At 37.2% G+C, this 13,204-nt stretch overlaps 1 pseudogene; it reads right to left on the bottom strand.

Moving 5' to 3' along the window:
• Window positions 1–1,376: 1,376 nt before the first annotated feature.
• LOC109701873 (ras-related protein Rab-22A pseudogene) lies at window positions 1,377–2,238 on the bottom strand (annotated as a pseudogene).
• Between the last annotated feature and the right edge of the window lie 10,966 nt (window positions 2,239–13,204).

Here is a 13,204-nt window from a genome sequence, read left to right as displayed (position 1 = left end):
TTCTTTTTAAAATGAATAATAGTCACAAAAATATATTATAGAAGTGCTTCTGAAGAAATCTGTGCTCTACTTTTACTCAGAACTATAATCAGTGACATTTAGTAAGTTCAGTTTTGTGATCATAATTAATAATGGATCCTATAATTATCCTGTTACTTTCAAGTTTCCTTGAATAGTCAAGCATTGAATCTATAAACTACATTCAAAAATAAAAATAAGCTCTAAACTAAAACATTCATAGAAAACAAAGCATTTAATTAAAATCCCATCATTAAAAAGTTCCTTATTTTGCATTGGTGCTTTCATGCTTTTTGTACAGTTGTGTTTTGTGTTTCTATTTTTTTTCTCACCAACTTCACTTCAGTGCTTTATTTTTAGATTATATTAAAAACCTCATTAGGCTCCCTGAGGGAAAAAGTGTTAACCACTAACAGAGGCAGGGGAAAATGAAGGAACCAGGAAGATAAGGTAAATTGTTAAAAAGGAAAGAGCTCTCACAACAGTTGATTGAAGGTCACTGCAAAAGCTAAAAGACACTTATTACCAAGCCCAGGCAAATGACCTGAGCTTGGAGCTTAGTGTTTCACTCCAGGCTAGTGAGGACTGTCAGGCCTGTGGCACATGTCTTCATCATCTCCAGATGGGATGTGGAGGAAAGGAAGGCAGAGAAACCCTGAAAGATGGAGGCAAGTCCTGTATGCCTCTCAGAACATGTGCTCCATAGTCTCCTGCAGACAGGTTGGAAAATGGGTGAGCATACGCAAGACTGGGTGCAAGATTAAATGGGGTACTGAATGAATTTAGAACTTACTAATGTGTTTACATAATTTATAACCTTTAGGCAATGGTCTCATAAATACAGACTGTAACTTTACATGTGCTAAGCAACAGATACTTGTTTTCCCCACCAAAACACTTGGGTTAAATAAAGAAAATAACAGCATTTATACTACTTTCTTTCTCTCCTTCCTTCTGAAACCACTGCTGGTCATTCTAGAACATAGGCAGTTTAATTTATTCTAGGCAGCTTCTCTACCGCCACCATTTTGGTCATGAGAGCTTATTTAAAAAGGTGCCAATAATGTGTTTGGTGATACGTACAAGACAGGGTCAGAAGCAAACCCAAGGTGAGCTAGGCAACCGCTACTCAGGCTGCTGACTTCCTGTGTGCATCCTAGGTTAACACACTTAACAACATGTTGTAGAGATGGCAGTGATAGATCATCCCCATCCATCCTACAAATAACACATTGCAGCTTCGATAATAGCCACCACCTCTCCCCCTGTGCTATCCTACCACATTTTAAATGACACAAGTCCCTCTAATAGTGATAACGGGAAGCCAGGAAAATTATAATCTCCACAGACATTTTTCCCCTCCAGAACAATGAAAGTGCTAATTTTCCCTTTATGTTACATGAAATCCTTATTATAAAACTACTCAGCAATTTAATCCTACCATCCATACAATCAGATGTTCCTTTCTGCAAGGTCAAAAGCCAATGAATGATGTCATCCCTTTGTACACCAGAAGGCCTTGACACACTAGCAGTATGTCAGTACTGCCATACCACGGCTGTGGTCTTCAAAGTGAGAGCAGAACGGGTCAATTTCTTTGAGTCCTTTCGCATAAAGACGACCCAAGAGTGTGAGGCAGACACTAGCGGCAGGGCCCTCAGCTCCTCCGGCTAGCTTTCAAGACCACCTCCTTCATCACTGGACCGAGAGGCTGAGGCCTGTCAGCAGCAGCTTCGCTTTGGCTCCGATGGCTGACTTCGGAGTTTGAAGCTCTTACCGCAAGATGGCGGGTTGGTGTCTGAGGATGGAATTCTTCAGCTAATTTCTAGAAAGAGTTCATTCGTGTTTGTTGCATTTTCCCGCTGGTCTCTACAAAATTGCATGAATGGAGTCAGCGCAGTCCTTACCCTCTCTCTCCATGACTTCTCTGACATCGATAAGACCACACTGATTTCCCGCAATGGCAACTACAACATTAGGTGGGCCATGCTGGCGAAGCTCGTTCACCCAGTTCTTTGGTGTTGAAAACGTCTCTTCTTTTGTGACATCATAAACGATAACAGCTGCAGCCGACCTTCGATGGTACATTGGTGCCAAGGCACGAAACCTACGGTTGGGCTGATGTTCGCATCAAAACTGTCTTCCAAGAACCGCCAGACGATGCTTGATTTACCTACACCAGTACCACCGCAGACACACTTTGCGCTCCCTCAGCGCCATGGCCCTAACTTGAGGAGGGAGAGGCCCGGCCCAGCACAAGCTTCATCCCCTGCGCCTCCACCGCCCTAAGGCCTAGACCCGGCCGCCGGCCGCCAAGAGGCAGTGCCCGCTTGTCTGCCGGTTCTTAGTCCTGCCCTTAGGGTGCCACCCGCCACGCGGAACCGTGTTTCTAAGTATGAGAAATCACATCGGGTTGTTGCTGCATTTGCAAAGATCTATATTAAGGATGCTTGTAAATGATGAGTGGATATAAAAATATAGTAGTTTAACAACTGTTTCTCCAAGATGCCATAACTCAGCTTATTTAGGCACTGGATGTTAATGGAAGAACACATCAAAAATAGAAGGCAATTTTTATTATTTCAGCCCAAGAAATGCAAAAATATTACAAAGCATTAGTTCAGTGTCTAGAGATCTGAATCCAATGGAGAACAGAGACTTCTTCAGTTGCAAATTTATTGCTGACAAACACTTCCAACACTGAACCATATAAAACTGCAAAGAATTATGTTGTCACAAAGGTAGCCTGAAGTCTTTTTTAAGAGTATGTTCTGAGAGCGTAGTTTCCTGTATTAAGGAGCTTGTACTGCAGTGCAAATCAGTGGACTTTCTTTTCATCAAAAAAGCCTTCCCATAGGGTAAAGAAAACTTGGCTGAACTAATAAATCAAGTCCAGTCATCAGGAAAATATTAATGCCATACATTCTTTCCATAATATACATATGTCCCTCAAAATTTCCCCCTCCACACTCTTCATGCCTTACATTAGTGAAACATTGTTTACGATCAGATTTGCTTTCATTTCTTAAAAAAAAAATCTCAAAACTCACTGAGGGAGAACCTCTTGTTAAGTATACTTAAGTACCAAAATAAATTTGCAGTGTTTTAGAAGATAAGAAACCAACCAAACTCATTTTTCCAGATGCAAATTAGGCAACCAGTATTGCTTATTTATCTAACACTTACTTCTCTTTTGGATAATATTTCTATATAAAATGGGAATACCACATGTTTTTCATCGATAATAATATCAAAGGACAAACATGAAAATTACAAAGTTGAACCTCAGAGATTTTAGAGATTATCAAATGCATTCTAAAACATGTAGTTCTGGTAAACACTGTTTTTAAAATTTCTCATCTTTTTGTAGACCTTGATTACGTCTTCCTTACATTACAAGATTTAAATCCACAAACCCTTGCTTCCTAAGAATTCCTTGTAGCACCATGTAGCCTTCCTTAAACATGGTGAACATTATCAAGTGATGCTTCAGATTGAAGCTAAGTGCAAACTGAGTGGTGTTCCTCACATCAGCTCCATATCCTTTCTTCAGTTTTTACCTGGTCTCTGTGGGAAACTTCTGAAAACACTGTAAGGGCAGACACATTCTGATGGGGCAGATGAGCGGGAAGTAATGACAGCGATTTTAGACTGAGAATCAGTGGCAAAATTAGACAAAATATAAAAGCAAATAACACAGAGGAGCTTTCTGACCCTCTTACTTTGGAATAAACAGTGCATAAGTGCAACATTACAATGTAATGGTTCTTAAAGGTTTTATTCCCCATCATTCTTTCTGTGTTTAAAAATATTATCCCCTTCACTCCCTGTATTGGTTTGGAAAGTATTAATTCTATTTAGATTCCCCAATGTTTTTCTGAAACATTTTAACACACTTACGTGATTTCAAATAGGTACCAACTAATGCTATAATCCTGTTTAAAGGAATCAGTAAATTTAGAAAAATATGACCCTGGTTTCCCCCCTTGTTGAGTCAGCATTCTAATGCAAATTTGTTATTTAGCACATCTGCCTTGGACTTTGTTTATGTCAAAACATACGGAAATTCCATGGTGGAAACTTTTCATACCAAGGCACAGATGAGATCACTTTTCTTTTTAATGGAAGCACATCATTTATTAATCTTTAAGAATATTTAATGATCACCAGTTCACATCGTGTTCAGTTAGTCTTTTTGATTTTTACTTACTCATGAGCAATATTTCCGTTACAAATATGTTTTTACCTTGAGTCCCTACCCTGGAGTCCTTTAATTTGGGAGGGGAATTCTCTGTTATTTCTAATGAAAACTATAATGTCTAATTTTCTTTTTATCTGCAGGCAATTTGTTGGAATTAGTATTGGTATTGCAAGAAGGGTCAAGGACCTGGGATTCCGAAGGGGTGCTATTGACACCAACCAGAAGCCTGGGAGCAAACCCACAGGTGCAATCTGTAAGGTTTACCCGAGTGAGGAGTTCTTAGCAGTTCAAGGATAGGTGGAAATGGTCAGAAAGTAATAGAAAGTGGGTCCTAGATTTCTTCCTTATCCACTGAGTTGTGAGCTTTTCCTCTTTGACTTTGAGGATTTGGTTTGTCTCAGAATTTAAACTATTGATTACTGTTTACATTCTCCTATCTGTGACACAATATTCTTTCCATCTGAGAATGTCAGTATTTACTTAAGTCTGGAAAATTGGCACTACCTGCAATCTTATCTTTGAATTTTTGTTTTCCTGCTTAAGTAACTGAACTCTGTTTTCCATGAATCTTAACTCCGCTCCTCTCTCTCTCTCTGTCTCTCTCTCTCTTACTCTATCTCTGTGTGTGTGCGTGTGTGTGAGTGAAAGAGAGAGAGAGAACATTCACTACTAGTGGAGTTATTTTCTATGAAATTGCATCATGGAGATATTCAATGGTTTTACTTTTGAGTTTGAGTCTTCTAAAGCAGAAGGAATTTTATCAGTCATAGGCCCATTCTGATATTTTAAGGCAACTAAGCTGCACAAAGGCTCTATATCCTGACCCTTCCTGAGATAATTCACTTCTCACCACTGTTTCTATTTCTAGATGTGACTTAGGTTTGCCTGCAATGCACCTTCCCCATCATTTTTCTCTATCTCTAGTTTCACGAACAGTGCAGGTGTTACAGGTTTTATGCTAGGTGTCTCTCATCTGTTCCTCCTCATGCTTCATGAAAGCCAGAGTTCTCATTTCCTGTTCCCACTTCAGTACTAATAAAACTTCTCCTCACTCTTCACTCTTATCTGAGTCCAGAACCTAAATCAGTAAATACAGACTTTTTTTAACCTCTGATTTTACTTCTGATTACACACTTGAGAAATACACTTGAACTGTTATTTTCTCTCAGCTGGAACTCAGCTATTTCATATGTTTCCAAGTATTGCTATGTATTTGGAATAGAGAGTACTCATCTATGCCAGTTCATACATGACTTTAGCTTGGGTGAGATCGAATGCATACCACTCTCACATATATGTAGACAGGATGCCTGAGATTGTTTTTAAAAATTCCACTTGATAAAGTCTATTTATCTTTATGAGATGGCCTCATAATGTGTGGGTTTGTGTTTTTAATAGGCAGAAGGGGAACTGAACATTTAATACCTTGAGGAATTCTAGAAATGTTAGAATTTTGTTGATTTTCGTCTTCACACAAGACAGAGCTATCATATAAGCATGGCTGATGTCTCTGCCCTGCTATGGGAGACTCTGTACTTGTGAACAGCTCACTTTCACACTGATAATTACCTCCAGCAGAACTTGTTCCTTCCCACATGTGTAAGCCATAGTGCTCAGTCATCTCTAAGAGGCAATAGATTTCTTCTATCAAACACCATGGTTGTTTTTGCATAAGATCATTTATTCCATAAATTTCATTAGCAATTGAGTATTCCATTTTGCTGTCATAACCTATGCAATCTCGTATATACTTCAAGGATAAGACTAAGCTCCTTGTAGTTATAATTTACAGATAAAGTATTCAAGTCACAGATTAAATCAAAGTATAGTGAGCAAAACTAATACTCACAAGACTCAGTAGCCTGCCGAGTCTACTTCTGGCAAAGTTGGGCATGAAACAAGTTCATATAGTTTTCTATCTAAAAAAAGGTACACTCTGTTTTCCTCACCATCAAATTACCAGGTGAGGGAATTGAACAGAGAGGTTGCATTACCCATTCTTGGTCCAGTAGTGATCTGATGCCATCTAATGACTGTCACATAAGTATATATTTTTTTCTTTTTTTAGCATTTTAAAATTTATTCACATGTGAATACATTGTTTGGGCCACATTACAACCCACATTGGTTCCTCTCTATCAGACCTTGTCACAACTTCCTAGTCCCCTTCCCATAGTGGCCTCTGGTAATTGAAGATTACTTTATTTGCTGCTCTACAGTTAGCACATCAACCACATTCAAGTTTTAGGTTTCCTTCTCTTTCCCTATTACTCCTGTGCATGTTCTCCCCTTAACATAAATATATTTTCCTCTTTAATTTAGATTTCAAATTTAGAGGAAGTACTTTCCTCACTTCTCTTTGTCCAGAGTCTCTGCCCCCACCCCACATTATGGGATGGTAACTATGATGGTTTTCTGCAGCACTGAAAGACATATATGAAGAATCTAGTTACAATAATTAGTGGATATCATGGATCAGATTCTGAGTCAACACACAGTCTTTGTATTTGCATTATATACAGGAAAGACAGTGTCTGTTGGGAAGCTGAGCTCAGTTAATACCACAGTCCTTGGTCTTTTTAAACTCTAATGCAACAAGAAAAATAGGCATACATTCCATAGATTAAAAGACAGTAGACATGTGAAAGGTGTCAAGATTAAAGCAGAATCACTTAAGTCCAACCCTAACATAACCAGCCAGCAAGACCGATTCGTCATGCACATTTTCCTGTCACCAAAACTATTCCAAGAGACTCCACCAAATCACATCCACAAAGACCCACAACCTTGCCAAACAGCCTGAGTGATGACATTTGCCCAGCACCTGTCAACCTAGACCAACACTCTTTGCCAGAGTTTGTGGCGAAAATGATTAAATATAAACAGCATATGTAACTTTTCTCACCTCTTCTTTTTTATTCATTTACTTTTTATTATCATATTATTGTTGTATTGGTGATACACTGACATTTATACAAGTGCTTACAATATAACATAGTTGAATTGAACCCTTCCATCATTCTCTTTAATCCTCCCTCCCCCCATTCCTAGAATAGTTTCAACAGGTCTCATTGTTCCATTTAACAAAAAATAAAATTAAATTAAATAAATAAATAAATAAAATTAAATTAAAAAATAAAATAAAATAGTTTCAAGTTTGCTATAATTATCATTCTAATAACTTCTTTGTGACTTTTGTTATTTTTAAGCATCCACAGAATTTGAACTCATACTTTCTAGGCCTGTACACTATCACTGAACCAGACCCCCCTGCCTTACACATGGTCATCCAGTGATTTTTCAGTTGACTCTATCCTTGGCATACTAATATAATAACGTGGAATTTAAGAAATGTTCCCATGCAGACATGGAACACACAGTTGTTCTGTTGCAGGACACTGATCATTGTGGATATAGCTCTTGGTTCCATATAGAGGTCCTCAGGTGTGTTGTCTGAGATTGGCGGGATGGATAGCTGTTAAACCAGTATGATGAACTGAAGTGCTACTGAAATTGACATTCCAAGAGCCAATAGAGAGGACATTTATGGAAGGTGTGGGATTTCTATGCCAATAGAAGTCCCGCAAATTTGCCCACTAATAGCAGTCCTGGGTAAGGTTTCCAATCACATTCTTAAAGGTCACTGACACCTACAACAAAGTGCCTAATGTATAGTGCAGGAAGTGTGAGACAGCAAAGGCTATCCCATTCAATTCATGAGAAGTCACCATAATTCTGGTCTCCAAACATTCACTGCATGTCTTGGTCATCAGGCTTTTTCTCTGTACACTCACATCCTTCCCTGTAGTGACAGAGATGATGAAATGAGTTATACAGGGCTTCGTTATACTATGTTCTATAATTCTGTGGATGCTTAAAAATAATAAAATTCACAAAGAAGTTATTAGAATGATAATTATAGCAAACTTGAAACTATTTTATTATTTTCTAAAAATGACAATGCCCTGTTGTTTTAGGCTCTTCTGCTTTGTCGTGTGAATCATCAAATAGATGTTCATTTTCAACTGATGTCAAGAGAAAAGCAGGGACCATTTTTGTCCAGTTTAGTCAGGAGAGGGGCCTGTTGATGGTGGTGTGATTGCCAATTGGTTCCTTGCCTTCCCCTCTGGAGAGAGCCAATCCATTTCAAGGGCTAGCTTCTGTTCCTGTTCTTACACATTTGGTGATGGAGAGACAGACTCATCCACTCATTCCCACCAATGGAAGGCTTGTGCACACTTGGAAGTATCCCAATTATATCCTGTACAGCTCTCTGTTTTCTGAGGCTTTGTTTATTTAAGCAAATATTCCATTCTTGCATTCACTTGAAAATAGCTTTTACTTAAACATTGGGTATAGAGTTATGGCAATGCAGTGTTTGAAGTAACAAAAGTACCTCAATTTTCATTTGAATCTTAGAAGTCTTTGTATTTCCATCAACTGCAACATCTCCTGTGCAATAAAATGATGAAATGGTATTTCTAGTACCTGTCATAGGAAACTGTGTTCCTGGTGTGTACTCATTCTATCTGACTTGGTTTCCCACAAGAATGACTTCTTTCTAAGTCATTCGAATGAGGATTGAGGTGGTTGTTTGCCTTGTTGCTCACTGAATTAATGTCACTGCTCACTTATCTTAAGTAGATAAAATTCTTTATATACAATACAACTTTCTCTGAAGGAATAAAACTTATGAAGCTGAGAACTAAAATATGAAAATCATTTTACTGTGACACCAAATGATAGAAAAGAAACTTGGAAAGAGAGATTGCTAAACAAACTGGACAATCAGAAAGAAAACTAACGCAATACAGTAATGGATAAATTTGCATTGAATTGGCAAGGTTGTTTGTCACCCCCAAGTAGAGATGATGACCTAAAATTTAACCTTTACTGACCTTGGATATAAAGAAATACACCAGTGATATTTTTGTATACTCAAATCTGGCATAAATTTTACTTCTGCCCTATAAATTTAATATATTTAAAACACCTCCTTTGTGCTAATGTCTATTTTAAAACATATACATAGAAAAAACTTGACTATTTTATTCCCAATTGAAAATAAGTTATATAACACAAAAATAGGTGATTAGGTTAAATATGACCCTAATCCTTTTTTCTGGAAAAAATAGATTCAAACCATTGGTGAGTCTTCAGTACTAGTGCTACTTTCATAAGCTTCTCCCTCAGCACCACCATTTTTCTCCCAGCTTCTACCTTTCCCTCCTCTTTCTTCTTCCTCCTTTACCAGCCATCACTGTTACTTGCTTCAGGCACAGCTCTGCCTATCTTCAGTTGCCTTGACTGCTGCCCTGGCCATTGTCACCCAATTCTTACTGACCAGAACCAAGATACTTAGAAGACATTATCTGTTCCATACTCAACACGTGTGGAACCAAACATGCAAGTCTGTGCACACACACACACATACACACTCACACACACACATACACACATACACACACATACATATGCACACATACACACAAACGCACACACACACACATACTCACACATAAGCACATACACATGCACACACATACATGTGCACATACACACATGCACACACAAACACACACATACATGGACACACACACATACACATACACACACATGCACACAAACAAACGTGCACACATACACAAACACACACACATATACACACTCACATGCACACTCACACATACATACACAGACACACACACGTTTGTGTGTGTATGTGTATATGTATGTGCATGTATTAGACATTATACTTTTCTTTAGAAATAACAGAGAACTCCCCTCCCAAATTAAAGGACTCCAGGGTAGGGACTCAAGGTAAAGACATATTTGTAATGTAAATATTGCTCATGAGTAAGTAAAAATCAAAAAGACTAACCAAACATCCACAATGTGAACTAGTGATCATTAAAAATTCTTAAAGATTAATAAATGATGTGTTTCTATTAAAAAGAAAAGTGATCTCGTCTGTGACTCAGTATGAAAAGTTTCCACCATGGAATTTCCATATGTTTTGACATAAACAAAGTCCAAGGCAGATGTGCTAAATAACAAATTTGCATTAAAATGCTGACTCAACAATGTGGGAAACCAGGATCATATTTTTCTAAATTTATTGATTCCTTTAAACAGGATTATAGCATTAGTTGGTACCTATTTGAAATCAACTAAGTGTGTTAAAATGTTTCAGAAAAACATTGGGGAATCTAAATAGAATTCATACTTTCCAAACCAATACAGGGAGTGAAGGGGATAATATTTTTAAACACAGAAAGAATGATGGGGAATAAAACCTTTAAGAACCATTACATTGTAATGTTGCACTTATGCACTGTTTATTCCAAAGTAAGAGGGTCAGAAAGCTCCTCTGTGTTATTTGCTTTTATATTTTGTCTAATTTTGCCACTGATTCTCAGTCTAAAATCGCTGTCATTACTTCCCGCTCATCTGCCCCATCAGAATGTGTCTGCCCTTACAGTGTTTTCAGAAGTTTCCCACAGAGACCAGGTAAAAACTGAAGAAAGGATATGGAGCTGATGTGAGGAACACCACTCAGTTTGCACTTAGCTTCAATCTGAAGCATCACTTGATAATGTTCACCATGTTTAAGGAAGGCTACATGGTGCTACAAGGAATTCTTAGGAAGCAAGGGTTTGTGGATTTAAATCTTGTAATGTATGTAAGACGTAATCAAGGTCTGCAAACAGATGAGAAATTTTAAAAACAGTGTTTATCAGAATTACAAGTTTTAGAACGCATTTGATAATCTCTAAAATCTCTGAGCTTCAACTTTGTAATCTTCACGTTTGTCCTTTGATGTTATCATCGGTGAAAAACATGTGGTATTCCCATTTTATATAGAAATATTATCCAGAACAGAAGTAAGTGTTAGATAAATAAGCAATACTGGTTGCCTAATTTGCATCTGGAAAAATGAGTTTGGTTGGTTTCTTATCTTCTAAAACACCGCAAATTTATTTTAGTACTTAAGCATTCTTAACAAGAGGTTCTCCCTCAGTGAGTTTTGAGAATTTTTATGAAATGAAAGAAAATCTGATCATAAAAATGTTTCATTCATTTAAGGCATGAAGAGTGTGGAGGGGGAAATTTTGAGGGACATATTTATATTATGGAAAGAATGTATGGCATTAATATTTTCCTGATGACTGGACTTGATTTATTAGTTCATCCAAGTTTTCTTTACCCTATGGGAAGGCTTTTTTGATGAAAAGAAAGTACATTGATTTACACTGCAGTACAGCTCATTAATACAGGAAACTAGGCTCTCAGAACATATTCTTAAAAAAGACTTCAGGCTACCTTTGTGACAACATAATTCTTTGCAGTTTTATATGGTTCAGTGTTGGAAGTGTTTTTCAGCAATAAATTTACAACTGAAGAATTCTCTGTTCTCCATTGGATTCAGAACTCTAGACACTGAAATAAACTTTGTAATATTTTTGCATTTCTTGGGCTGAAATAATAAAAATTGCCTTCTATTTTTGATGTGTTCTTCCATTAACATCCAGTGCCTAAATAAGCTGAGTTATGGCATCTTGGCAAAGCAGTTGTTAAACTACTATATTTTTGGCATATCCATTCATCATTTACAAGCATCCTTAATATAGATCTTTGCAAATGTAGCAACAATCTGATGTGATTTCTCATACTTAGAAACACAAAACACAACTATACAAAAAGCATGAAAGCACCAATGCAAAATAATGGAACATTTTTGTGATGGGATTTTAATTAAATGCTTTGTTTCTATGAATGTTTTAGTTTAGAGCTTATTTTTATTTTTGAATGTAGTTTATAGCTTCAATGCTTGACTATTCAAGGAATCTTGAAAGTAACAGGATAATTATAGGATCCATTATTAATTATGATCACAAAACTGAACTTACTAAATGTCACTGATTATAGTTCTGAGTAAAAGTAGAGCACAGGTTTCTTCAGAAGCACTTCTGTAATATATTTTTGTGACTATTATTCATTTTAAAAAGAAGCAGCATTACTTGACAAAAATTCCTGTAAAGCTTGATTCAGAATCTGTATATTAAAATTGAGAAATAAAAATTTTAGCTATAAATTGAACAAAACTGTGAGATTAAATCTGAAAATGATAGTAAAAACAACAAGTTGGAAGCTAGTCCCAGATATTTATACCCTCTTAGATTATTAGGAACAAAGCCACCTTAAAATAGCTCGTATTTTAATGTAATGTAATTGTATATCAGCAAAATTCAACTAATGGCCTATGGGATTTACCAGTGGACTTTGATGATTTCTGGACTAATTTATATCTTAATTGGTACATTGGTCAATGAAACCAGTTAATAGTTCATGCATTCATATGATACAGAAATTTCAAATTCATTTAAAACTTTCTAAATTCCCCTTCGGAATGCTTGGCTTCATCTTACGGTGTACCACAAGCAAAGCTCCTGGAAAAGAATCACTTTTCAAACCAAGCTTCAAGCAAAAGTTATTCAGTCCACGTGGAACTGTATCAGAAAGTGCTCTCAGTTATGAAGGTGAAGCCATGGCGTCACCTTCATACCTTTGATAGCAACCCAAGGAACATTACATCATCTGGGAGTGAGGATCTCTTGAGCAGGGAAAGGCTTGATCACTGTCACAGAGATTAGCAGGGCCACAGTGTTTCAGATGGTACAAATGACTGAGAGCAAGACAAGGAAGTATGACCAATCCAAAGGCTGAGGTAGAATGGTGAAAATGAATTGGAAGTAGAGCAAGAGTGTTTTTTTTAAGTACTGGGGATTGAACTCAGGGCCTCACACTTGCTAAGCAAGCAATCTATCACTTGAACCACATCCCAAATCCTTTTGGTTTTTAGTTGGTTTTGCAGATTGGGTCTGTCTCTAACTTTGCCTAGGCTGGTTTGGACCACACTTCTCTTACCTCTGCCTCCTGGATTTCTGGAACCACATCACCATCCTATGTTGTTTTTCAGTTGAT

This window comes from Castor canadensis, chromosome 14 (assembly GCF_047511655.1).
Source record: "Castor canadensis chromosome 14, mCasCan1.hap1v2, whole genome shotgun sequence".
NCBI classification, from domain to species: Eukaryota; Metazoa; Chordata; class Mammalia; order Rodentia; family Castoridae; genus Castor; species Castor canadensis.
Note: the sequence above shows the minus strand (reverse complement) of the source record. Positions and strands in the feature narration are given on the sequence as shown.